The following is a 26,159-nucleotide window of genomic DNA, read 5'->3' as shown; positions in this document are numbered from 1 at the left end:
AGCACTAAAGAAGGGTGTTGGGAGCAAGAGGCCCAGAGATAGGCAGTAGGGAGGAATGAGAGAGCTATCTCAGTACCCCTACAGTTCCAAGACCCAAAGAAGGCAGAACAATGTGCCTTTTGCCCAGCCTTTGCTTCTCCAGGCCTTCAAAGAATAGGGTAGACTAGGGAGTCTTATAATAAGGTTACCAGTTTGATGTAGTATCTGAAAAAAGGACTGGCTCCTAGGCTCACATAACTGGAGTAGAAATGTAGAAAATGAGAAGAGATGATAGTCTCATATGTTCTGAGAGTGATCTTAGTAGTGGCTGCAGCCCATTCTGGACTTGGCACTATAGAGGCAACATACATAGTCCGAAGATGGAGAGTGGCATTGAAATCCAATCCTTTGAGGAGAGGTTGAAGGAGCCAAGATTAGATGCCCTGAAGAGAAAATGTAATCATTGGCTTCATATCCTTGAAAGGCTATTCACTGGCAGAGAAAATCAACTTGTTTTTCTTTGTGGCTTCAGAAGGGGTAATTAGAATCCAATGGGTGGGATGGTGTATTTTGGAAAAATTAAAGTACAGTGAATATGACATATCTCATATCTCATTAGCTTGAAGTACAAATAAGATCAGGTCTTTTTCAATATTAAAATTAATCTCTGCAGCCGGGTGCAGTGGACCATGCCTGTAATCCCATCACTTCGGGAGGCCGAGGCAGGCGGATCACTTGAGTCCAGGAGTTCGAGACCAGCCTGGGTGACATGGCAAAACCCCATCTCTACAAAAAATACAAAATTTAGCTGGGTGTGGTGGCACGCATCTGTAGTCCTCACTACTTGGGGGGCTGAGGTGGGAGGACCACCTGAGCCCAGGAGGCGTAGATTGCAGTGAGCCGAGATGACACCACTGCACTCTATCCTGGGCAACAGAGCGAGACTCCATCTCAATAATAATAATAAAAAAATCTCTAGAATGAGTGTGAAATTATCTGGAAATTTAATATGTTTCCCTTAGGGCCGTTCTTCTTCCCTCTTTCTCTTTATGAAGTATTCAAAAACTCTAAGGGCTTATTCAATCCAAAGGGGTCAGGCTTAGTTCCAAGCAGAGAACTAAATAATCTTATTGGCCTGCTAGCGGGCCCCATTTTTAGCTTCTGTTGGTGCTGCACAGTATGGCTTTTTCAAATGGATCTTTCACAGAATGTGGTTTCCTTATTTACTGTAGCCACAAGAACTTGATTCTGCATAAGTCACAGTGGTTCATTGAGGGAGGATGATGGCAGTCCTTCAATGTCACTCTTGGTCCTAGGGTTCACTCTGCTTGAGCTCTCAAGGTGAATGCTCAAGTTTATATGTATATAAACTCTTCCACTGGAGGAGGAAACCCCCACAATCTTCCAGTTGGCTAAGTCTAGAAGTGTTTCTAGCTTCCACCGCATTCTAGCTCTAGAACCAGCCAACCAGCCTTCTCTCATGATCATATGATCATTTTGGTTAAAATATCCAGCTTGGGACATCCCTTCAGCATGAGCACTTACTGTTGGCTATTAGTGTCCCTCCCTACCTTTAACTTCACCTGGGATGTTGAGTTTGTTAGAGAAATTCCTTTTTTTTTTGAGATGGAGTGTTGCTTTGTTGCCCAGGCTATAATGCAGTGGTGCAATCTCAGCTCACTGCTACCTCTGCCTCCTGGGTTCAAGCGATTCTCTTGCTTCAGCCTCCCGAGTAGCTGGAATTACAGGTGCCCACCACCATACCCAGCTAATTTGTTTTTGTATTTTTAGTAGAGACAGGGTTTTGCCATGTTGGTCAGGCTGGTCTCGAACTCTTGACCTCAAGTGATCCACCTGCCTCGGCCTCCCAAAGTTCTGAGATTACAGGCATGAGCCACCGCGCCTGGCCTGTTAGAGAAATTCTAATAGCATTGTACTTCAGAAGTAAGGGGGGTCGAAGTTTCAGTCTCTCCCTAGGAGGGCTTTAGACCCCATGCATATTTGTTTTCATTTTCTTCAGCTTTGCATATCACGGGGTGTTGAGAACAGTCTGCCAAGTCACAAAATATCCTATTGTAACCTTTTCCCCAAGGGCAATGTGTGCTCTTTTGCTTTATGTTTTATCATTAACACAGGGCCCCTTAAGAGTGAGGATCTGTCCCAGAATGATTTAATGTTTCTAAACATTGAAAGGGCTGACAGGAAGGACTGACAGTTTTAAAATGACAGCTTAAGGCTGGGCACGTGGTTCACGCCTGTAATCCCAGCGCTTTGGGAGGCTGAGGTGAGTGCATCACCTGAGGTCAGGAGTTTGAGACTAGCCTGGCCAACATGGAGAAACCCTGTCTCTACTAAAAATATAAAAATGAGCCAGGTGTGGTGGCACACACCTGTAATCCCAGCTACTCAGAAGATTGAGGCAGGAGAATCGCTTGAACCCGGGAGGTAGAGGTTGCAGTGAGCCGAGATAGCACCACTACGCTCCAGCCTGGGTGACAGAGCAAGACTGTCCCCAAAAAACCCAAAAAAGACAGTTTAAGACCATCATCTAGAATGAGCAGGGTTAACATTAGAAGATGTGAGAAGGGGCAAGTGGCTATGCAGTCTGAACCAGTATCTTGAAACCCCTTTTCCTAGGATGATCTCTTACTAATTTTCTCCACTACTGTCATACTAGCTTAGCAAGGTACTGTTCTTCCTTTATGTTTGGCCCCAAGTTGGGCAAAGAATTTTCCTGTATTACATATAACTGAGCCCTTTATAAAATATTTAGACAAGAATTTTCTAAAAACTAAGGGATTGCAATAGAATTGAGACTAGATAGACTAGCTTATAAAATGCTGCTTGATCTCTGGGGCTATCAGAGGATATACACTTAGGCAGTGCCGTCATGATTATCTGGTTATGATGGAAGAGACAGGAGAGAGGTATGAGTTAGGTTGAGTTGACTTCTAAAGAACCTTCTGGCTCTGAGATTCTGTGATTCTTCTAGGCTTTTCCAAAGTAAAAATTCTAGAACTGACTTTGTTCGGTGATTCTTGCAAATCTTACAGGCCCAACAGTGGGGTCAGGAAAGTAGGTGACTATGACATAGTTGAGGTTACCGCTGATCTCATATCTGCATTTCTCCCAACCACTGCATTCCACTTAGGCCAGAGAAATACGGATGTAAAATACAGCCTTTTAAATGTATGTTTTACCACAATTAAAAAAATACAGCCTTATTATTTGTCCACAATGTTAGTCTATCCTTTCTCATTTGATCCTCTCAATACCTTGTGATATAGGCAAGAAAGTGCTTATTAAGTCATTTTAGATATGAAGAAATTGAGATTCAGAGAAGTTAAATAATTTACCTGTCCAGATTACACACTAGATCAACTGGTATCCTCAGTGCTCTTAATAAATATTTGTTAAATAAGTGAATGAATCAGAACATAGAACTAGGAACAAGGAAGATTCTTTGTTTCCTTGGCCAGTATTTTTCTTTCCCTATTCTTCTGAGCCACCTGGAGGCTTTCTCCGGGCACCTTTTGGGTTGGCTGTTTTTGGCTGACCTTCTCTTTGGGATTCCCTTGTTCTGTAGCTGAAGCTGTGTGCACTCGTTAGAGATCATCATCCCAGTTGTGTTCCCTAAGGAGTGGGAAGAGAAAAAACACTCCACCCACTGTAACTCTTTTTTTGTTACTTGTTTTCTGGGATCTTCATATCATTGCTGACAAGAGTGACTCATAGACTTCACTGTGTGATTTTCTTGGTTAAGAGACCTTTTTTCTTAACTCCAGAAGAAATTAATTAATAGTTTTGTATGCTTAAAGCCCAGCTATTTAGCAGCTTTACCCAGAATACAACAGTCTGTCTTCTAGTGAGCCCAGACTTATCAATTTGTTTTGGCCAAAACTCTGTGTGCCTAGCTCTGTTAGGGGGTATAGCGGAAGCCGTTGGTGTGAGGGGAGGAGAGGGGCTCAGGGTCCAGTTGGGGAGATAAGACACATACATAAATAGGAAAATAGTTGAGGCAGTTTAAATAAAATGCAAAATCAAATTGTATACATGTAAATATTTAAATGTGGGGAATAGATCATAAGGGGCTGAGAAGGTATAGCGGAGAGAGTGTATGCTTTAGAACTGTAGGCCATTGGCAAGTTAACATAATTCCCTGAACTAGTTTTTCCTTTTCTGTAAAATGGGGATAATAACAGCAGACTCACAGGGTTGTGAGGAATAATGAGGTGATGTGTGTAAAGCACCAGCATAGTGGCTGATGCATCATGGTAGGCTATTGGGAAGCAGCATACCCCCATGCACTGACTGCCTCCCCCACGACCCTTTCAAGGAGCTGTCCTGGAGGACCTAAACCAGAGAGGCTGGTTTGCATTTGGAGAAAGAGAAAAGAGGGGATGGCAAGCCATGAATGGAGGAACAGGTCCCACAGAGAATGTCAATCTTGGGGGAGTGGAGGATACATAGAAGGAGCAGTGGAGTAAAATTAAAGAGACAGAGAAGTTTGGACTTTATATAAAAGAGATGTTGTTATTATTTAAATAAAACAAAACTTTTACAAAAGAGTACATTCCTCTACTGATGAACTCTGATAATTAAGCAAAACAAAAATGATCCACTGACTGAGGGATTGATATCTACGGTTCGAAGACTTCTGCTGTAGGTAATGAAGATCCATGAAAGTGGTAAGCAAGGTGAGGCCTGCATAAAGTGATATTAACCAAAACAGATCTGACTGGGAGGTGCAGGATGAATAATTAGAGGGAGGAGAGTTGGCAATGGGTTCTTGAGATAGGGTGTGTCCATGTTAAATCATCTAGCAGTACAAAACATTTGTTATATTTGAAAGTAATTTCTGGTAGGGTTAAGCAGTAGATGTGTAGGACTTGGGCAGCCTTGTTAAATAACTTGAGTTCTGGTGAAAGGAATGCAGCAATGTTGTAGCAAACAGTATATATAAATAAATATATAAATAAATATATAGATATAGAGAGAGAGAGAGAGAAAGAAAGAGAGAGAGTCTCAGTGTCACTGTGTTGCCCAGGCTGGAGTGCAATGGTAGGATCATGGCTCACTGCAGTCTTGACCTCCTGGGCTAAAGCAATCCTCCCACCTCAGCCTCCTGAGTACCTGGGACTACAGGTTTGAACCATCACACCCAGCTAATTTTTTATTTTTGTAGAGAGAGGGTCTTATGTTGTTGTACAGACTGGTCTCGAACTCCTGGAGTCAAGCAGCCCTCCTGCCTCTGTCTCCCAAAGTTCTGGGATTATAGTCAGGAGCCACAAAGCCCTGTCTATACATATTTTTGAGTATTTAAAATGATAAAAAATAGGCTTTAATTACATGTCAATTAAAAAATGTTCAAATACAAATAGAGTGGTCACTGATGATGTAAAAGGCAGGAAGATCTCATTAGAGGAGGCAGTATTTGGATTGGGTTTGAAGGTAGGGTAGAATTTGATCATCGGTGGGCACTGCATGGAGGTAAGAATGGATATGGTGTGTGATCAAGTTAGTAGCCAAACCAGGACTTCAACCTGGTCTGTCTATTGCAGTGAGCTGTGCAGACAAGCACTAATGGCCATGTAATATCTAGACCACACATAGAAGGCAGTCTCACTATGCAAGTGGCATAAGTAGCCTCCATTTCCTGGGCAGAGTGGTCTGAGGTGCCTGGATGACACATTTTCAGCTTCTTTGTAGACTTCTAAGTCCCATAAGGGCCAGGCTGATCTGGTATTCAGGGTAGTGTTGATGGTGGGAAAGAACCATAGACAGTTGCCCTCTTCCATTTGGATGTGCCTCAGGAGAGTTCCTGAGAACTTACCCCATCCTTCTTTGTAGTGTTGCCTGTGCTGTGGGCCTAGAGTGGGCCTAGCTGGAACATGGGTTTGGTGATGGATCAGTAGGGTGGCAGGGACTACTGGATTCTGGGTTTCCTCTCAGTGAACTGTGGTTTGGTATGGGCAGTTTGCTTTGCTCCCTGTTTATGCAGCATTAAAGGACTTTTATCTTCATTTTTGGCCAGCTGAAGGTTAAAAACCTCCAAAGGTTGCATTTGAACTGGATTATTTCTCATTTTGGCTGGCTTTTAAGTCTCATGTCATAAGGCCATTTGTGGTACCAGCAGAGCTCTTTATGAGGTAATGTGTTCCTGGCTGCTTTGGGGGCTAGTGTGCAAGGCAGGAAGTGTTTGAGAGCAAGATAGAGAAACCTCTCATAGAGTCTCAAGCTAATGCTTAGAGCTTTTTGAGTGCAGAGTAGTTAGGTCCTGTACAGAGTCTGATGGACTTTGCCTGGAACAGACACCCCAGAAAGAAGTTATCATTGCTAAAGCAACCAGGGTTATATCATTTCTTTTACCCCAAGGCAACTCTTCTGCTAGGAGCCTGGGACCCTCTAGTCTTCTCGGAGACCTTGCCAGCTGTGTCTGTGCATGCTCAGCCTTCTGTCATCTAGATGTTGTGTATTTCCTAAGGCCAAGCTCTGAGGGCATCTTCTTTGGGAAGCCTTTCCTTGACTCCTAGGAAAGAATTAGTCAACTTGCTTCCACAGAACCTGGTATATCCTGTGATTGTAGATATTTCCTAGTAAAAAATGGGGACTACTCACATGGTGAGATTGCCACATACTGTCTAAACATTACATGGCCATTTAAGGAGTGCTTTTCTGCATCGTTAACTGCAATAGAGAAACTGGGTTGAAGTCCTGGTTTGGCTGGTAACTTGATCACACACCATACCCATTCTTACCTCCACGCAACGCCTCTTGATTACCTGTCTTCTTCACCAGACAATACAGACTGTAAGCTGGTAAGCCTTTTTTTTTTTTTTTTCTTCTAAAGCTATTGTGCTTTAATAAAAAAAAGATTATTTCTCAATATAGGTTTTTCCAAGAGAGCCACAGGCCAATTCACAGTTAAAAAAAACATCTTCTAGGCTGGGTGCAGTGGCTCATGCCTGTAACCTCAGCATGTTGGGAGGCCGAGGTGGGAGGATCACTTGAGCCCAGGAGTTTGAGGCTAGCCTGGGCAACAGGAGAGACTCTGTCTCTGCAAAAGACAAAAACCAACCAAACAAAAAGTTATGCTAGAATAGATGGAAAATTATACTAAGGAACAAAGACAACTTTCCTTTCATTTTTCCTTTGTGTATCTTACACAGTCATATCACTATGACTTAAAGAAAACAAATTATCACTTATATACACAGATTCGCATAAGTGATAGAAGCAAATATATTAGTCAAAAGATATCTTCATTTATAATGAAGTATAAGCTAGAAAGTAAACTTTTTGAAGGCAGAGATTTTTTTTTTAAAGTTGTTTGGCTCTACCACCTAACATAGGTTATGTACAGAATAGACATCAATAATGAATGAACAGATGAATTAATTAATGAGTTAATGATGGATTTTTAGCACATTTTCTCTCTTTTTTAGGAACTTAAGATCCCAACTGAGTTGATTGGAGGAAGGGGCCTTAGGCTGGGGCCAAATTCTATGTCTTCTGTGCAGACTTGAGATAATATGAAATGCTTTCCTTTTACAGGGTGTTTCCTCTGGCTTTTCTTTTCAGCATTCTTCTCAATTCTTTAACTGCCATTTAAAGATTTGTATGCTGTAGATGAGCTGATGGAGGGGAATGTTTCCCTGAGGACATGGCTTCTCATGGCAGCCAAGTTTTTGTGCCTGATTAACTCACTGATTGAATCACTGGCCTCTGGAGACACCAAGGGAGGGAGCATGAGTATATTTAAGCAGCCAGAACTCTCTGTGCCTGTGTAGTGGGAGTGGAGGGGGGAGTGGGATGGGAGTGATGATAAGATGAAAAGAGAATGGTCAGAGAAATCTACAGTTTTTAACTCTTCCTCAATACTATGTTTTGGATTTTCCTTTTGTGACAGAGTAGTCCACTAGAAAGAGCACAAGTTAAGTAAGAGACTTTCTTCTGTCACCAACTCACTGTGCCACCTAGGACAAATCACTACCGCTGTGTGGGCCTCATTTGTCAAGTGGGATCAGGAACCTCTGCTCTGCCTGACTCATTGAATTGTAGTGAGCATCGGTGAGATGTTGGATGAGAGAGCTCTGCACAGTAGAGGTGATGGTACCCTAATCAGAGCAGGAGTGTAGTGACTCTGGTCACCATCCCATCATTTCTTGCTAGGGTTTTCCTATCTCTGGAGGAATCAGCTACTATAACCTAGTCCTTGATGCTCAATTTCGTCTTTCTGTTCTTTCCAGTCTTTATCTAATGACTCCTCATTATATAATATGGGTGACCCAGTTGTCCCAGCAAGGCCCTCCATATTCTGACTTCCCTCTATCAGAGTACTCACTAGGCTGTCTTACCATTGCTTGTTTGGAGGTAGCTATTAGGAGTATAGGCTTTGAAGTCAAGCTGCCTAGGTTTGAATCCTTACTTTTACAACTCACTGGCTATGTGCTCTTGAGCAAGTTACTTATCTCTCTGTGCCTTAGTTTCCTGTCTGTAAAATGAACAGAATAATGGCAACTGCCTCACTGGCAGTTATTGTGAGAATTTAAATAAGGCAGGATATTTGGAGAATGTAGACTAGTGCCTGACGTATGGTAAGCATTCAAAAATGTTGTGTAGGCTGGGTGTGGTGGCTCATGCCTGTAATCCCAGCACTTTGGGAGGCTGGGGTGGGCGGATCACCTGTGGTCAGGAGTTTGAGATCAGCCTGGCCAATGTGGTGAAACACCGTCTCTACTAAAAATACAAAAAAAAAAAAAGAAAAAAAAAATTAGCTGTGTGTGGTGGTGCATGCCTGTAATTCCAGCTACTTGGGAGACTGAGGCAGGAGAATTGCTTGAACCCATGAGGCAGTGGTTGCAGTGAGCTGAGATTGCACCACTGCACTCCAGCCTGGGTGAGACAGAAAGACTCTGTCTCAAAAAAAAAAAGTTGTGTATTATTTTGATAATCTTTATTACTTAACTGCTTCTTCCCTGATTGAGACTCTGTTAGGCCAGGGACCATGTCTATTTTATTATTATATCTATAGTCCTTAGCATAGGTACATTAGCCATTCTTGCATTGTTATAAAGAAATACCTGAGACTGGGTAATTTATAAAGAAAAGAGGCTTAATTGGCTCACAGTTCTGCAGGCTTTACAGGAAGCATGGTGCTGGCAACTGCTTAGCTTCTAGGGAAGCCTCAGGAAGCTTACAATCATGGTGAAAGACTAAGACGGAGCAGACACTTAACATGGTAAAAAGCAGGAGCAAGATAGAGAGTGGGTGGGCAGAGGTGCCATACACTCTAAACCAGATCTTGTGAGAACTGTCACAAAGACAGCATCAAGGCAGGAGGGATCCGCCCCCATGACCCACACACCTCCCGCTAGGCTCCACCTCCAACATAGGAGAGTACAATTCAACATGGAATTTGGGTAGGGACGAATATCCAAACTATATCAATGGGGTTGGAACAGCAGGCACTGGGTAGGAATTTATTGAATAATAGTATACATTTGAATACTGAATTTGCTATACACAATACTAATTTTATGATCATGAGCAAGAGACTTGCCCTCTCTACACCCCAGTTTTCATATCTGTTAAATGGGAATCAAAATATTTGTCCTGTAGGCCTGATGTGAGAATTAAGTTAATATGAAATGCCAGGAAGTGTGTAAATGTCATTCCCCTCCATACCTGTTGGCTGTGTGTGTGTGGAACCCAAGAATCTGCTGGTTACTATAGTACCCCTATAGTGAGCTGAACCCAGAGCTGCTTCTGAGGTGATGTTTTCTGGATATTTGGCCTAGGACAAAGAAAGTAGCATACTTTGGGATTGTTCTTAACATTTCTGGCCTTTTCTCTCTGCCTGCCCTGCTTGTTCTTCGTTGGATTCTAGGTTCCTAAAATAGCCAGAATATTTTTCTGCCTCTTAGTTTTCCAAGTGTCTTAAGCAATCAGAAGCATTTTTATTTTGGCTCCTTTAGGCTGGCCCTGGGTCCTGTCATTCTTTGTTAGCCATTACCATATCCTGCTTATTTTATGTTTCCTGACCTGCTATACTTTTTCCAGGGCCAAAACACTACCCACATCACTCCAGGTAAATAACTTTATTTGGCTCACTCTAACCAGTGGGAAGCACCCTGGTCTGTGAGGTAGAAGCCTTGAGTTCTAGTGCTGGCTCTGCCACTGTATGACTGTGTGACATTGGGCATGGCCCTTTCCCTCTGTGTCTCAGGCTCTCATCATTAAAATGAATGATTTGAACCAACTCAGTGCTTTGTAAGAGTCCTTAAGTTCTGTCTTTGTGTTGGGACAAATCACTTCTCTTTTGCGGGGAGGGGGGTTTTAGTTTCCTCATCTGTAAAACTAATTATGTTGGACTAAATAATTTACAAAGGCATATCTAAGCCTGAATATTTTCTCCTCATTCTTAGTGGGGTTTTTTTTTTTTTCTTTCTGCCTTGTATTGCTTTCTGGAACATTTCTTTGACAGTTAACAGCTGTGGACAGGAAACCCTCGAACACTTTTAACTTGGCAAGTGTTGCTGCTCCTCTGAACCTCATCCCAACCCATTTCCTGTGTTTACAGCTTTTGGGTTTTGCACTTAGTGACAGGCCTGACAGGTTATATTGTAGTTCTGTCTCCATAGCCTGGTACAGGGTAGACCAAAGTGGGCACCAATTTGAGTGTCAGAAGACAGAGTTTTAGTCTCTACTCGGCTGTATGACCTTATGCAAGGGACCTCCCCTCTCAGGGTTCAATTTCCTCCTTTCTGAAGCCAGAAAGTTTTAACTAGGGAGGGCTTTCTGGCTCTGATGTTGAATATTTGACTCTCGTTTATTACCCCTGATGGGGGCCCTCTGTTTCACGTGTTTTTTCCACATACTCCATCCTACAAGGGACACGGTGGGCTACCTTTGTATTTCCTATATTGGACAAAATAAGAGGAAGAAAGGAAGCCAAACAGCTCTCCCAGGCTCAGATTGGCAGCAGAGAGGAGTTGAGGTGGGGAGCTGATGTCACTGAATTGTAAATCAGCCGTGTGGTTAGTTACCAGGTAGGCACCTGTATGCATTTATTCTTATCAAGGCTCTGGAGACAGACTGTATCCCACTTCCAGCCCTACTTTCACCATATATGTGACCTTGGGAAAGTTACTTATTGTATCTGGGCTTCAGTTTCCTCATATTGTATTGGGGATAATAAAAGTACTGACTTTACAAAGTTTCAGAGACAACATATATAGAAGTGCTCAACTTAGTTCCTGACATGTTCATCCTCCCTTTCTCCCTTAGAGAGTTATAGTATTCTTAATTCTGTTCTTGTGGAGAAAGCAAAAAGACACTCAAGTTCCATTCTAGAGGAGCTAACAGGCCACATGAGAACAGAATTCAGTTAGGTTTAGAAGAGCTCTTATGAGGTGGTCCGTTGGCCAGTGTAGGCTCAGTACTCTGACCTCAAAATGGGAGACTTACAGGGCCCGGAGTAGTTAAAGAAGGCATCCCAGGACCTTCCCTGGGCTTGAAGGGTCAGAAAATATTAGACATGAAAAGCTAGAGGGAGAATAATTCTAGGTACCTATCCACCCTTTCTTAAGCTCTGGTGCTTTGTTTTGTATAGGTCAGTTTCCCATATCTCCCTTTCTCTTCTTCTAGGTGGTTATTATCCAAGGGGCTTATCTTTTCTTTTTTTAATATATAAGAGAAAAATAATTAAGGGATGAGGAGAACCTAATATTTACTAAGAACAAGCTAGTTTTACTTGAATCTGTAGACTACGTAGTTTGCTTGCATAATCTTATATATTTAGAAAAATACATTATTGTGCCATATTTTACAGATGAAAAAATCGTGCCTGCAAAATGTTAGTCAACTTTTCTAGCTCTACGTGAACAAATTATGAAGACAAACCAAAGGAGCCCTACATGAGCCAGTTTAGAAGATATGTATGATTTAGCAGGTCTCAGTTGTGCTTATTCATTCAAGTTCTCAATCTATAATAGTCTGGGTCTTTTTACACTTATCTTCTAAATATGTCTATCTTATTCCTAGTTCCAACCTGTACTCACCTCCTGCTCTTAGCAGTTATTCCCAGTCCTCTAAATCTCTGGTTCTACCATTAATTTAGATTCTACCTTCCTGCCCTAACCTTAGATCCTTTAATTCTCTTCTCAAATATTTACCAAGCATCTACTATATGCCATACTAGACACGAATGCAAATACCAATTTCTGCTTAGATATTTCAGTGTACTAGTTAGACAATTACAACAAAAATAACATGGTAATAATTGAACACTTACTATGTGCCATGCACTATTTGAAGTACTTTATATGTATTAACTCATGTAATTCTCACAACCCTATGAGGTAGATACTGTTTTTTCTCCTTATTTTACAGGTAGACATGTAGGCATAGAGAATTTAAGTAATTGGTCCAAATTGTGATAAAGAGAAGCACAGGGACTATAGGAGCACAGAAGAGGGACTCCTACTCAAACCCTGGGGGTCAGTATAGAGATGGCTTCCAGAGAAATTAGAAAAAGCCTGAGTAGAATCTTGAAACCTGAGTATGAATTAATCAGGTGTAGAATGGGGCAAGGATATTGCGGGCAGAGGGAACATCATGTACAAAGCCACAAAGTGAGCCTTGCATATTTATGGAACTGAAAGTATTTAGTATGGTGGGAGCGTAGGGTATATGTGAGCTGGTGAGTGGCAGGAGATAAGGCTAGAAAACGCTATAGAGATAGCCTCTTGAAAAAGTCTTGTATGCTTTTCTAACTTATATTCATTACAAAGGCCAAGCATTCCCAGTCTTGGGGATTTGAATCCCTGAAAGGGGTCTTTGGGGGGTGTCTCATGAATCCATATTATTTCCTCAGTCATTTTTCAACCAGTGGTTAGTAAAAGCACAACTATCATTACGTGGAGCTCTTTGGAATTCCTTACTGAAAAAAGTCAAGCATCACTGTTAAGGGAGTTTGGGACCCTGTGAAGGATTTTTTAAATTAAAGTTTTTATTGACATGATTGTAGATTTACATGGAGTTCTAAGAAATAATATGGAGAGATCACTGGAAAACTTTGCAGTTTCCTCCATGGTAACATTTTGGACAAGCTTTTGTATATCATGGCCAGGATATTGACACTGACATTGATACAATCCACCAATCTTGTTCAGATTTCCCAGTTTTACTTGTACTCATCTATGTGTATAAAGTTCTATTCCAACACCACAAAGATCCTTCCTGTTCTTTTATAACCACTCCCATCTCCTTTCAACCCCCTTCCTCATTCCTAACCTCTCTCTGTCTTCCATTTCTAGAATTTTATCCTTTCAAAAATGTTACATAAATGGAATCACAGAGTATATAACCTTTTGGAATTGGCTTCTTTTTTTTCTTTGCTCAGTTCAATTCCTTGGAAAGTCATCCAAGTTGTGTGTATCAATAGGTCATTTTTGTTTTTTTGGTTTTTTTGAGACGAAGTCTTGCTCTGTTGCCCAGGCTGGAGTGGAGTGGTGCAATCTCGGCTCACTGCAACCTCCACCTCCTGGGTTCAAGCGATTCTCCAGCCTCAGCCTCCCGAGTAGCTGGGATCATAGACACGCACCACCACGCCCGGCTAATTTTTGTATTTTTAGTAGAGATGGGGTTTCACCATGTTGGTCAGGCTGGTCTTGAACTCCTGACCTCAAGATCTGTCCACCTCGGCCTCCCAAAGTGCTGGGATTACAGGCATGAGCCACCGCGCCCGGCCGGTCATTCCTTTTTATTGCTGAGTCATGTACCATTGTACATAAGTCCTGGAGTTTAACCATTCGCTTGTTGAAGAATATATGGGCTGCTTCCAGTTTTAGGTATTACAAATAAAGCTTCTGTGAACATTTATATACAGGTTTTTTTGTGGGTCTGTGAAGGATTTTATTCAGGAGGGCTATCTAGTCAGATCTGAATTTTATTTTATTTTTTTGAGACAACGTCTTGCTCTGTCACCTGGGCTGGAGTGCAGTGGCATGATCATAGTTTACCGCAACTTCAAACTCCTGGGCTCAAGGGATCCTCCTGCCTTAGCCTCCCAAGCAGCTGGGACTACAAGTGCATGACACCATACCCAGCTAATTTTTAAATTTTTATTTTGTAGAGACAGGGTCTTGCTTTGTTGCTCAGGCTGATCTTGAACTCCTGGCTCAAGTGATCCTCCCGCCTCAGTCTCTCAAAGTATTGGGATTACAGGCATAAGCCACTGTGCCTGGCCCAGATTTGAATTTTAGGAAAATTGTACTCACTGCTTGGTAGAGGACGAGTCTGAAAGAAGCTAGAACAGAGGCAGGGAGAATAGTGAGGAAACTGTTGTAACCCAGGCAAGAGATGTAGAAGCCTGAACTGCATTGTCATAGATGTATCGTCCTCAGAAATCAGATCAGGCTTGTGCAGAGGAGGGAGCAGGGCTATGGAGCCTGGGCTGCCAGAAGGCTCAGGCAGACTTCATTCTGGATAGTCTCCTTTCAGGGAGGACACTCTGCTACCCCAGCTGAGAAAGGCATCCTGTAAGGAAGGGCTGCTCTTCTGCAGCAGGAAGAGAGTCAGAACCTGGTTCCTAGAATGATCATCTTGACTGCAACGTTGTTTAGTAGATGCTATTGGTTATCTTCTCCCAAGAAAAGACAAAGAGGGGCCAGTTATCTTTCTTTTATTGTCTGAGTGGAGGCTTATATGGGGCAGAAAGATAATGAGAAGCTCTCTCCTAGTTCATGTATCTTTTGGAGCCCAGGAATGTGTTCTTTTCTAACCAGCCAGCAAGAGGCCTGGGAGGTTTGAGTCTGTCCTCTTATTACTATGGAAACTGGAATCCACATTGTTTTTACCCCCTGCAGTGGTGTGCCTGGTTCCTCAGTGTTTATATTTTCAAGGCTTTTATCACTGTGCTCTTAGAGCTGCTGTGATTGGGACTGATTGTTGGGAACCAGCCTTACTGATTGAACCCAGAAGGGTATAATCTTAGAGGGTCCACTGATAAGTTGGACGTGTCTCCTAGGGATTGTCCTTTATCTGGGCAAGTCCTTGGGTGCCCACTCCAACACTTTCAGAAAATTTTTCCCAGCAGAAAGCCATTTGAGTTGTCTGTAATTATTTTTTTGGCTATCTCAGACCCTGATGTGTGCTGGCTAGGGCACAAGAACGTTTGGGTCAGGCACCCGTCAGATAATTTTGGGTAGGTTTTGAACAAGTGTGTGTTGATTTAATTCTTCCGGGGCTGTCTTGCTTCTTGGAAGTTTTAGTATATGTAAAGACCTATGGTATGTGGGACACCAAACCTGGGATAGCAAACCTTCAAAATCAGTACACAGCTTTCAATTGTCTCTAGACCAGATATTGTGCTACCCAGCACTGGGCTAGACTAACAGGGGAACACCAGAAGAATAAAAGACTCTCTTTGCTATTGTTGGAAAGATAAGACTTCAGGGCCAGGCTCGGTGGCTCATGCCTGTAATCCCAGCACTTTGGGAGGCTGAGGCGGTGGATTGCTTGAGCCCAGGGGTTCAAGACCAGACTGGGCAACATAGTGAAACCTCATCTCTTCAAAAAATACAAAAATTAGCCAAGCACAGTGGTGCATGCCTGTGGTCTCAGCTATTTGGGAGGCTGAGCCTGGGAGGTAGAAGCTGCAGTGAGCCATGATCTTGCCACTGCAGTCCAGCCTGGGCGACAGAGTGAGACCCTGTCTCATAAATAAATAAATATGTAATAAAATAAAGTCTTCCGGGTTAAGCGGAGACTAGAAACTGACAGATGAACAACTAACATTTGTATAGAGCTTTACTATTTTTCAAAAGACTTGACTGATTTTTCAGGTAAGAACATTAATCCTTAGGATTAGTCAATGCATAGGAAAGTTGGAATTCAAAGACCCATATTTGCTACCTCTGCAATTCAGTATATATTTCAGTAATTGGGGATTGGAGAAAAAGGGGATCCTGGAGTCCAGAGAAGTGTGTGTTACTGTTTGAGTTCCCAGTGTCTTTGCCTAGTTCAGCTAGTTCAGTCATCAGCAAAAGCTGCTTGAAAGTGTTAAATAAGTGTTGAAATGGGTATTCCAGCATGTGAACGCTGAACTGGAAGTCAGTCAGACACTTTCAGTTCAGTCAGAGAGGTCATAGAAACAAAAGGGCGGCCAAATAGGCTGTCTACCAGGAGTCTGAAGCCCTATGGGAAACCAAGGAGTAGGCAAAGGGTGTCATAACAGTTGGGGATGGCTCCTGCACCAGAAGCCCATGTTATTGAGGTCAAGTCCTGCTTGTTGGTGACTAGCTGTAGGGATTAGCCATTTTCTTCTGGAAGGAGGCTTCATGTGAGATCAAAATTTGAAGAAAAGAATGCTTACAGGAGGAGGAAGGTAGAAATGGGACACAAGAAGGAGTAGCTGAGTGTACCCTGGAGGAAAGACAGCCAGAGACTTCTATTCTAGCAGACGATTAGGTTTAACAGAAGCATATTCTTTTGCTCTTTTTGCTCCTCCCAGCATGGTGTACCAGAGACTCAGTTTTCCTTCTCTAGTGATTCTTAAACTTTATATTTAAGTTCTAATGAGAAAGAGGTCTTTGGCTAGTTTGTTTCAGAGGGTTGAACACTAAAGAATTTAAGGCAAAGCAAGGATGTTCTCTTTTACCCTGTTTGGGGAATGGTACAAGCCCAGATAGAGTTTCTTGTATTTGCCATTAATAGACCAAAAATCCCTGATGGAACCCCTGCTTCCTCACCCCACAGCCCTTGCTTTGTTGCCTTGGAAAGTAAGACTTAGTAATGCCAGGGAGCCCTGTTGCATAGGCTCATTCAGATCACCCAACTATAGCCTTGCCACAGGACGTGGTATAGAAAGTTAGTGTGGTTTCTAATCTGGTTCTGCCACTTCTTCGCTGGCCAACCTAGGGCAAAACAACCCATTTTATGACCTCAATTTTCTTCTCCAGGTGTTAAAAGAGCAGTGGCCCTTGAGGACCTCCAAATCCCCTTCAATTCTGCCATTTCGAGTCTGAGTATAATACGTGATCTCAACATCCATTATTCCCATTCTATGCCAGGAGTTTTTGCAAGATTAGTAAGAAGAATACTTTGACTTCTTGGTCTTCCTCTTCTTCTTTTTTTTTTTTTGAGGTAGGGTCTCGCTCTGTTGCCGAGGCTGGAGTACAGTGACATGCTCACAGCTCACTGCAGCCTTGATCTCCCAGGCCCAAGAAATCCTCTCATCCAAGCCTCCCTAGTAGCTGGCACCATAGATGTGTGCCACTACTCCCAGCTAATTTTTGTATTTTTTGTAGAGATGGAGTTTTCCTATGTTGCCAAGGCTGGTCTTGAACTCCCAGGCTCAGGTGATCCTTGGCCTCCCAAAGTGCTGGGATTACAGGCGTAAGCTGCCATGCCTGGTCTGACTTCCTGATCTTTTAATAAGTCAAGTTGTGTGAGATGCTGTACTCCTTGCCTTTGGGCTTTCTTTGTTTGGGTTGCTCTTCCTTCTTCTCCTATTCTCTTCTACCTGTTTTTCAGTGGTATCTCCTGCTGCTGTGGTCTCTTGCCCCTTGCTATATTTTACCTTGTAATTCATATACTGTGCTCATTCTCCTAGTACATTTTGTGAGCAAAGGATGGTGTTTATTCATCTCTTTTAGAATTTGTTCATTCAACAAGTTTTTCTGGGCATTTGTTTGTTCATTCAACACATGTTCATTGAAGTCTAACTATTGTGCTAGGGACTAAGCTAGGTGCTAGCAGCCAGGATTCAGCCATGAACAAGACAGCCATGGTTCCTGCCATTATGGAGCTTACAATTTAATTTAGTGGAGAAGACAGACATTTAGCACATTATCACAGAAATAATTACTGTTGCGAAAAGTGCTATAAATGAAAATGTAGTTTGTTTTGAGAATGTATAATGTGGGCCTAAGCCAGTTTGGGCGGGAGAATGAGTCAGGATCTTTGAAGAAAAGATATTTAAATTGAGATCAACAGCATGAGTCAGAGTCTGCAGGTTAAGAAAGAAGTAAGTAAGAGCCTTCCATATAGAAAGAATTCTGAGTGGTTCTTGACCTGGGCTTCAGTCTAGCGTCACCACGTATAAGGGAGTATATGGAGCACCTGGACATATCATGCATGACTGGTGGGAGTATAAAGTGATAGGCCTACTTTAGAAAACAGTTTGGTAGTTAACTTGAAATGTTAAACATATTTTTATTGTATAATATATCAGTTCCACCCTAGATATTTGCTCAAGAAAAATGAAAACATATGTTCACACAAAGACTTGTACATGAATACTCATAGTAGCTTTATTTGTAAAATAGCCAAAAACTGATGAATGGATAAACAAGTGGTGGTATAGCCATTCAATGGAATACTACTTAGCAACAAAATGGAACAAACTACTGATTCATGTGACAACATGGCTGAATCTCAAATCTTGCTGAGTAAAAGAAGCTAGGCACCAAAGAGTACATACTGATGATTCCATTTAATTTGAAATTCTAGAACAGGCAAAACGAGTTTATAGTGATAGAAATTGGATCAGTGGTTGTGTGGGGAGGGAGAATGAGGGTTGGCAGTGAAGGACCAAATAGGAATATTCTGGGGTGATGGAAGGAAGCTAGGCACAAAAGAGTACATACTGATGATTCCATTTAATTTGAAATTCTAGAACAGGCAAAACTAGTTTATTGTGATAGAAATTGGATCAGTGGTTGTGTAGGGAGGGAGAATGAGGGTTGGCAGTGATTGCTTGAACTCGAAAGGTAGAGGCTGTAGTGAACCATGATCATGCAACTGCACTTCAATCTAGGTGACAGAGCAAGACCCTGTCTCAAAAAAGAAAAAAAAAGTCAGAGAGGAGAAACCTACCTTGCAAATTAGGGAAAGTGAAGATTTATTCATTTTATTCATTCATTCAGCAAATTCTCTTTTGAATACCTAGTATGTGTCAGGCACTGTACGAGTCCCTTGGGATACTGCAGTGAACAAAAAAGCAACTGCTCTCGTGAACCTTACTTTTAGTGGAGGGAGATAGATGACAAACCAAGAAATAAATATATCATGTGCCAGGTGGAATCAAATGCTATGAAAAATGAGAATCACAAGCTGTGTCCTCAGATATCTTCAAATAACTGTAGTTATGAACTGACTGAGGTAAGGCCATATGAGGTGCAAAGTCAGAAATGCTGGTTGAACTCAGAAGTATATCTCATTGTATTACTCAACATGGAGCTGTATATATAGTTGATGCTGTGGATTATTATTATTATTATTATTAATTTATTTTGAGACGGATTCTCACTCTGTTGCCCAGGCTGGAGTGCAGTGGTGCGGTCTTGGCTCACTGCAATCTCCGCCTCCCGGGTTCAAGCGATTCTCCTGCCTCAGCCTCATGAGTAATTGGGATTACAGGCGCCCATCACCACACCCAGCTAATTTTTTTGCATTTTTAGTAGAGATAGGGTTTTACCATGTTGGCCAGACTGGTCTCAAACTCCTGACCTCATGATCTGCCCGCCTCAGCCTCCCAAAGTGCTGGGATTACAAGGGTGAGCCACTGCGCCTGGCCTGTTATTAATTTTGAGACAGGGTCTTGCTTTGTCACCAAGGCTGGAGTGCAGTGTCATGAGCATGGCTCACACAGCCTAAAACTCCTGGACTCGAGCAGTCCTCCATTTCAGCCTCCCAAGTGGCTGGGACTACAGGTGCTCACCAATACACTGGGCTAATTTTTAAATTGTTTTCTTCCTTTGTAGAGATGAGATCTCACTATGCGGACCAGGCTGATTTTGAACTCTTGGCCTCATGTGATCTTCCTACCTTGGCCCCCAAAGTGCTGAAATTACAGGCATGAGCCACCAAGCCTGGCCAATGGATTAATTTTTTTTTTTTTTTTTTTTTTAAGATGGAGTCTTGCTCTGTTACCAGGCTGGAGTGCAGTGGCACAGTCTTGACTCACTGCAACCTCTGCCTCCTGGGTTCAAGCGATTCTTCTGCCTCAGCCTCCCAAGTAGCTGGGACTACAGGCGTGTGCCACTATGCCCAGCTAATTTTTGTATTTTTAGTAGAGACAGGGTTTCACCATGTTGGCCAGGATGTTCTCGATCTCTTGACCTCATGATCCGCCCATCTCGGCCTCCCAAGGTGCTGAAATTACACGCTTGAGCCACTGCTCTGAGCTGATTAATTTTTGATGAGTGACCTCAGGGAGAGAAGTGAGCTTGGTCAAAATTCAGACCTCAGAAGCTGGGTGCAGTGGCAAAAGCCTGTAATCCTAGCTATTTGGGAGGCTGAGACCGGAGGATTGCTTGAGCCAGGAGTTTCAAACCAGCCTGGGTAACATAACAAGACCCCCTCTCAAAAAGAAAAAGGAAGTCAGAGCTTAGAATCTGTAGTGATTTGTGTTAGTGTTGCCTAGGCAGCTGAAACCAGTGCCTGTTTTGTCCAGAAGAAAAGATCTTTTGAATTCCTGCCCCCTGCTGAGAAGAACTGGTCCTCTTCTTGGATATGAGGACGAGCTGTTCTAACAGGTGCAGGAATGTCTCTCAGATAGGCTGAGTTTTGCCCAGCCTAGGGATATGACTCCTCTCCCTGTGGCTAGGCCTGCTGTGTGCCTCAGCTGAGATGTTATATTTCACTGGGGACCTTTCTTGGATAACTCCAGGTCTCAAACCTGTTCCTTTTTTAAGGCTTCACATTTCCATAGTCAGGCACGGTGGCTCACACCTGTAATTCCAGCACTTTGGGAGACTGAGGTGGGTGGATCACCTCAGGTCAGGAGTTTGAGACCAGCCTGGCTAACATGATGAAACTCTGTCTCTACTAAAAATACAAAAATTAGCCAGGCGTGGCAGCAGAGGCTAAGCTGGAGAATCGCTTAAACCCAGGAGGCGGAGGTTGCAGTGAGTCAAGATCAAGCTCTTGCACTCCAGCCTGGGCCTGGCCAAGAGGAGCAAAACTCCGTCTAAAAAAAGAAGACTTTACATTTCTGGCCAGAGTGTCCATCTCTCACTCCTCCCTCACCTCATCCCCATTCTAGGCCCCATGCTATTTTATCTCTTGAACTTTATGGTCCTTGGCCAAATTTGAAAATCTTCCCAGGGCCAGTGCTCTCAAGTCTTAGTCTTTTGATCCCTTTCCAAGAGTGAGGGTATATTCTAATCCCATCAAGAGTAGCTGCAGAATTTGCTAGTCCTGGCTGAGGAGTAAGAGGTGAAGTGGGAGAAATTTTTCTTACTGATGGGGCCCCCGCTGGTAAAACTTGGCAATTTCCAATTCATCCTCCAGGGATGAATTACTGTTTAGTGACGAGAAACAGAAAGTGGTTGGGAAAGTGGAGGCATCAGATGGACAGTGGATATTGGTGGTGGGAATTGGTGGGTTGTATTCAAGAATTCCCTTGCCTTTTGGGGAGATATGGTTTTTTAATTAATTAATTCACGCATTCTTCATTCATTCATTCATTTAGCCAGCACATACTGATTTCATACTTGACAGGGTAGATGTTAGTGGTAGCATTATAATGGGCCCTGGGGGATCGAATGAGTCAAGCTTGGTTCTTACTACTTGGCTGTGGCATGTGAACAGCTCATAACATGAGAATTAATATAACAGAGCTATGCACAAAGTGCTTTGGAGCATGGAACAGTGAACAGTGAATGATTAGCTCTGCCTAGAGAAAGGTGAGGAGATCTGGACATGAGGGAAAGGACTTTGTGGTTTTGTCTGCCAATAGCTATCAAAGTGTAGTCTTCAGACCATGGCGGATGGGAGCGAGGCCTTGTCAGGACATCCAGAAGATCAAAGCCATTTCATAATAAAATATTATTTGCCTTAAAAAAATGATGTATACCTTTGTACTGTTGTTGCAAAAACAGTGGTAGTTAAAACTGCTGGCACCTTAACACAAATCAAGCAGTGGCACTAAACTACTAGTAATGGCTGTATTCCTCACCTCCACACGCTGTCAGTTAAAAAAAATAAAAGTTTTCAACAAAGAAGTAGAAATCATTAATTTTATTGAATTGTATCCCATGAGTTCATGCCTTTTAATATTCTGTGTGATGAAATGTAAGTATGCATAAAGCATTTCTGCTGCACATAGAAGTTTGATGGTTATCTCAAGGAAAGCACTTGTGCAATTGAGGTGTAAGCTGACATACCTCTCTTTTTTCAGGCAGCACTATCATTACTGGAAGTAATAGGTGATAGATAACTATGGTTATTCAGTATCTGGCAGACATTTTCTTGAAAATAAATGAAATGTGTCTTCTGCCTTAAGGAAAACAACTGGTAGTATTTGTTGCCAATGATAAAATTCCAGCTTTTAAGTGAAAACTGGATTTTAGAAAACTTGTATCTGTCACTGTGAAATTGACAGTTTTCCTAGATTAAAAGCTTTTCTGATGAAATCAGTGGTTATATTAATAATTGTGACTATTTTGATATTGTATAAATGGAAGTGTCAACATTTGGAAGCTCTGCACTAACTCCTAACCAATAGTTTCCAAATGACAAGTGCGTCATGTTACAAAGTCATGCATGTATAAAAGATCCATTCAAAGTGTAAGATAGACCAATGGATTTTAATGTTAGAGAGTACAAAAAGTTTATTTGTATAGTTTGGGATTTCACATTGCAACTAACCTTTAAGAAACCTACCACTTGTTGAGTTTGGGTATAGTCTCATATAATATCCACAATAGTCTGACTAGTAAAATACTCCTCTCTCTTCCATCTGCATATCTATGTTTTGATCTTCAGTCAAAACAACACATCACAATAGGTTGAATGTAGCTATAAGATTATATCTGTCTTCTATTAAGGCAGACATTTAAAAGATTTGCAAAAATGTAAAACAATTCTACCCTTCTTGTGATTTTTTTCAGAAAACAATTATTTTCCATAAAAATATTATTTACATTAATATGTAAGAGATTTATTATTGTTCTAAAATGAATTAATGAGAACATGGAGAGCAGTAGCAGCCTGGCTGTCATCACCATGTCTCTGAAAGGTGATTTTTTGTTTTTGGAGACAGGATCTCACTGTTGCCCAGGCTGTAGTGCAGTGGTACAATCACAGCTTACTGCAGCCTCAACATACTGCACTCAAGTGATCCTCCTACTTCAGCCTCCTGAGTAACTGGGACTACAGGCATGCACTACCATGCTCAGCTTTTATAGAGATGGGGTCTCACTATGTTGCCCAGATTTTGAACTCCTGGGCTCAAGCAATGCCTCGGCCTCCCCAAATGCTAGGATTACAGGTAGTGAACCACTATGCCTGGTCCTGCAGGCTGATTTTGACAGTGTTGCAGAAGATGTGAGGAAGCTGAAAACAAGACCAGATGAGGAAGAACTGAAACAACTCTATGGGCTTTAGAAACAAGCTATAATTGTGGACATTAATATTGAGTGTCCAGGAATGCTAGATTTAAAAGGCAAGGCCAAATGGGAAGCATTGAATTTCCAAAATGGGACATCAAAGGACAATGTGATGAGTGCGCATATATATATATATATATATATATATTTTTTTTTTTTTTTTTTTTTTTTTTTTTTTTTGAGGCAGAGTCTTGCTCTGTCGCTCAGACTGGAGTGCAATGGCGTGATCTCTGCTCACTGCAAGCTCTGCCTCCCGGGTTCAAGCGATTCTCCTGCATCAGCCTCCCAAGTAGCTGGGATTTCAGGTGCGCCTCACCATGCCTGGCTAAATTTTGTATTTTTTAGTAGAGACGGGGTTTCTCCATGTTGGTCATGCTGGTCTTGAACCCCTGACCTTGTGATGCACCCGCCTCGGCCTCCCAAAATGCTGAGATTACAGGTGTGCGCCACTGCACCCGGCCAAGTACCTATATTTCTAAGCAAAGGAGCTGATAGAAAAAGATTGAATTTAGGATAAAGCATATGAGAAAATTGTCCTTTGGAAGCCTTCTTAATGGTATCACAACCTAACATTTAGAGGTGGAAATGCACTTTTAACTCTATGTATCATCTACATTTTTCCTATTAGCATGAATTGTAATACTTAATTAGGAGTGTACTGAAACTACCTAGTTAACTAAACTGTGGTTACTTAAACTAGGTGTCTGTAAAAGTTCTTTTAGAAAAGTGTCTTATTTTTTATTTTTATAGATTTAGGGGGTACAAATGCAGTTTTGTTACATGGATATATATTGTATATTGGTGAAGCCTGGGCTTTTAGTGTACCTAGTGTACCCATCACCCAAATAGGGTACATTGTACCCAAAAGGTATTTTCTTGTCCCTTACCATCCTCCCCCACCCCCGTCAACTTTTCCAAGTCTCCACTGCCTCCAGGGACTCTCCATGTCCCCTGATACACATTGTTTGGCTTCTACTTGTAGGTGGGAATATGTGGTGTTTGATTTTCTGTTTCTCAGTTGTTTCACTTGAGAGAGTGGCCTCCAGTTCCATCCACGTTGCTGCAAAAGACATGATTTCATTCTTCTTTTATGGCTGAGTAGTATTGTGTGGGGGTGTGTGTGTGTGTAAATAAATATTTTCTTTATACAATCATCCATTGATGGACGCTAAAGTTGATTCTATGTCTTGCTATTGTGAATAGTGCCGCAACAGACATAGGTGGTAGCTATCTCTTTATATAATGATTTCTTATCCTTTGGCTAGCTGCCTAATTTTGATTCTTTGGGAGATTGCCATACTGTTTTCCATAGAGGTTGTACTGGTTTGCATTCCCCCAACAATGTATGAGTATTCCCTTTTCTCTGCATCCTCACTAACATCTGTTGTTTTTTGACGTTTTAGAAAAGTCTTGCTCTGGGAGTATGTATACAAAGACTTTAACAATTGTTTGTTCTTTTGGCTTATCTGTTCTACAATGAGTTTAGTGTTACTCATTTAGTGTTAATCTGTTTTGATTATTAAGAGAAAATAGAATGAATTAATAACTAAATATAAACATTTGTGTTTTACTTTCCTTTTTTAATTCAAAATTTTATGGAAATTTTATTTGAAATGCTCTGATTTATACCTTATGAAACATATTATCAATCTACAAAAAAATCTTACTGAGGCAGTTTGCAAAAGTTTTATGTTGCTAAATATTCATTAAGGCAATGTAGGTAATTAAATTTTAGCTTTTATTTTGAGCTTAGGGGTACAAGAATAGGTTTGCTACATAAGTAAGCTTATGACATGGGGTCTGTTGTACAGATTATTTTGTCACCCAGGTATTAATCCTAGTACCCATTAGTTATTTTTCCTCATCCTCTTCCTCCTCCCACCCTCCACCCTCTGAAAGGCCCCAGTGTGTGTTGTTTCCCTCTGTGTGTCCATGTGTTCTCATCATTTAGCTCCTACTTAGAAGTGAGAACATGTGGTATTTGGTTTTCTGTTTCTGTGTTAGTTTGCTGAGGATAATGGCCTCCGTCTTCATTCATGTCCCTGCAAAGGACATGATCTCGTTCTTTTTTATGGCTGCATCTGTTTTACTTTCTAATATGGTAAATATTAAACAGTTCTTTGGAATTAAAAGATGTTATGCATATAAAAGGGTCCTGAGACCAAAAAGTTTAAAAACATATGGCTATGCTATTTTCTTTGCCTAGAACTCTTCTCTATTTTCTCTAGAGAAATCCTACACATAATTGTAGAGTTAATATTTAGGTATTCTTTAAAAAAAAAAATTTACTGAGCCTCTTGTCATACCTGGGTTTTTGTTGCTATTGGGGACATGGTACCAATCCCTTATGGAGATCACAGTCTGGTGGGGAAGACACATTAAACCCGGTATGATGAATGTTACCAGTGATAGCATATAAATGTTGTGGGAGTACAGGCTGCTGTCAGAGTCTCGCAAAGAACCACTTTCCCACTCACCTGGAACATATGACTGGTCAGGTTGATTGGATTATACCTCCTATATTTGATTCTTCATAGGGAAAGTGGCCGAAGTTAACAGAAGATGGGAACTGTTTACTTGCTGCTCTGGGAGTAAAGAAGGATACTACAAGTGTATTAAATATCAGCCTACGCCAGGCCCTATGCTGGGTGTTTTAACAAACGTGATTTCATTTTTAAAAAGTTTGTGCAGCAGATTATTATCCTTATTTTGCAAATGAGAAATTGGGGGCTCAGATAAATTAATTTGTCCAGTATCTTATGGTTTGTAATTGGTGAAGAT

The 26,159-nt window shown here is 41.7% G+C and overlaps 1 protein-coding gene and 1 pseudogene across 3 annotated transcripts in view; both read left to right on the top strand.

The window, feature by feature from the left end:
* The window catches only part of STIM1 (stromal interaction molecule 1), a 214,824-nt gene that overhangs the window by 75,287 nt on the left and 113,378 nt on the right, over positions 1-26,159 (top strand). Inside the window, exon 1 of one of the 3 annotated variants that reach the window (XM_008019955.3) lies at positions 6,691-6,797. The exons of the other annotated variants lie outside the window; for them this stretch is intronic. The gene's annotated coding sequence lies outside the window, so the exon portion shown is untranslated. Of the gene's footprint in view, positions 1-6,690; positions 6,798-26,159 lie in introns of those variants that run through there. 3 annotated transcript variants of the gene reach the window in all.
* Positions 22,972-23,962, top strand: LOC140713491 (acyl-CoA-binding domain-containing protein 7-like; annotated as a pseudogene).

The sequence above is a fragment of the Chlorocebus sabaeus genome, chromosome 1 (genome assembly GCF_047675955.1).
Source record: "Chlorocebus sabaeus isolate Y175 chromosome 1, mChlSab1.0.hap1, whole genome shotgun sequence".
Classification (NCBI taxonomy): domain Eukaryota; kingdom Metazoa; phylum Chordata; class Mammalia; order Primates; family Cercopithecidae; genus Chlorocebus; species Chlorocebus sabaeus.
This window is presented reverse-complemented; position numbering and strand designations above follow the sequence as displayed.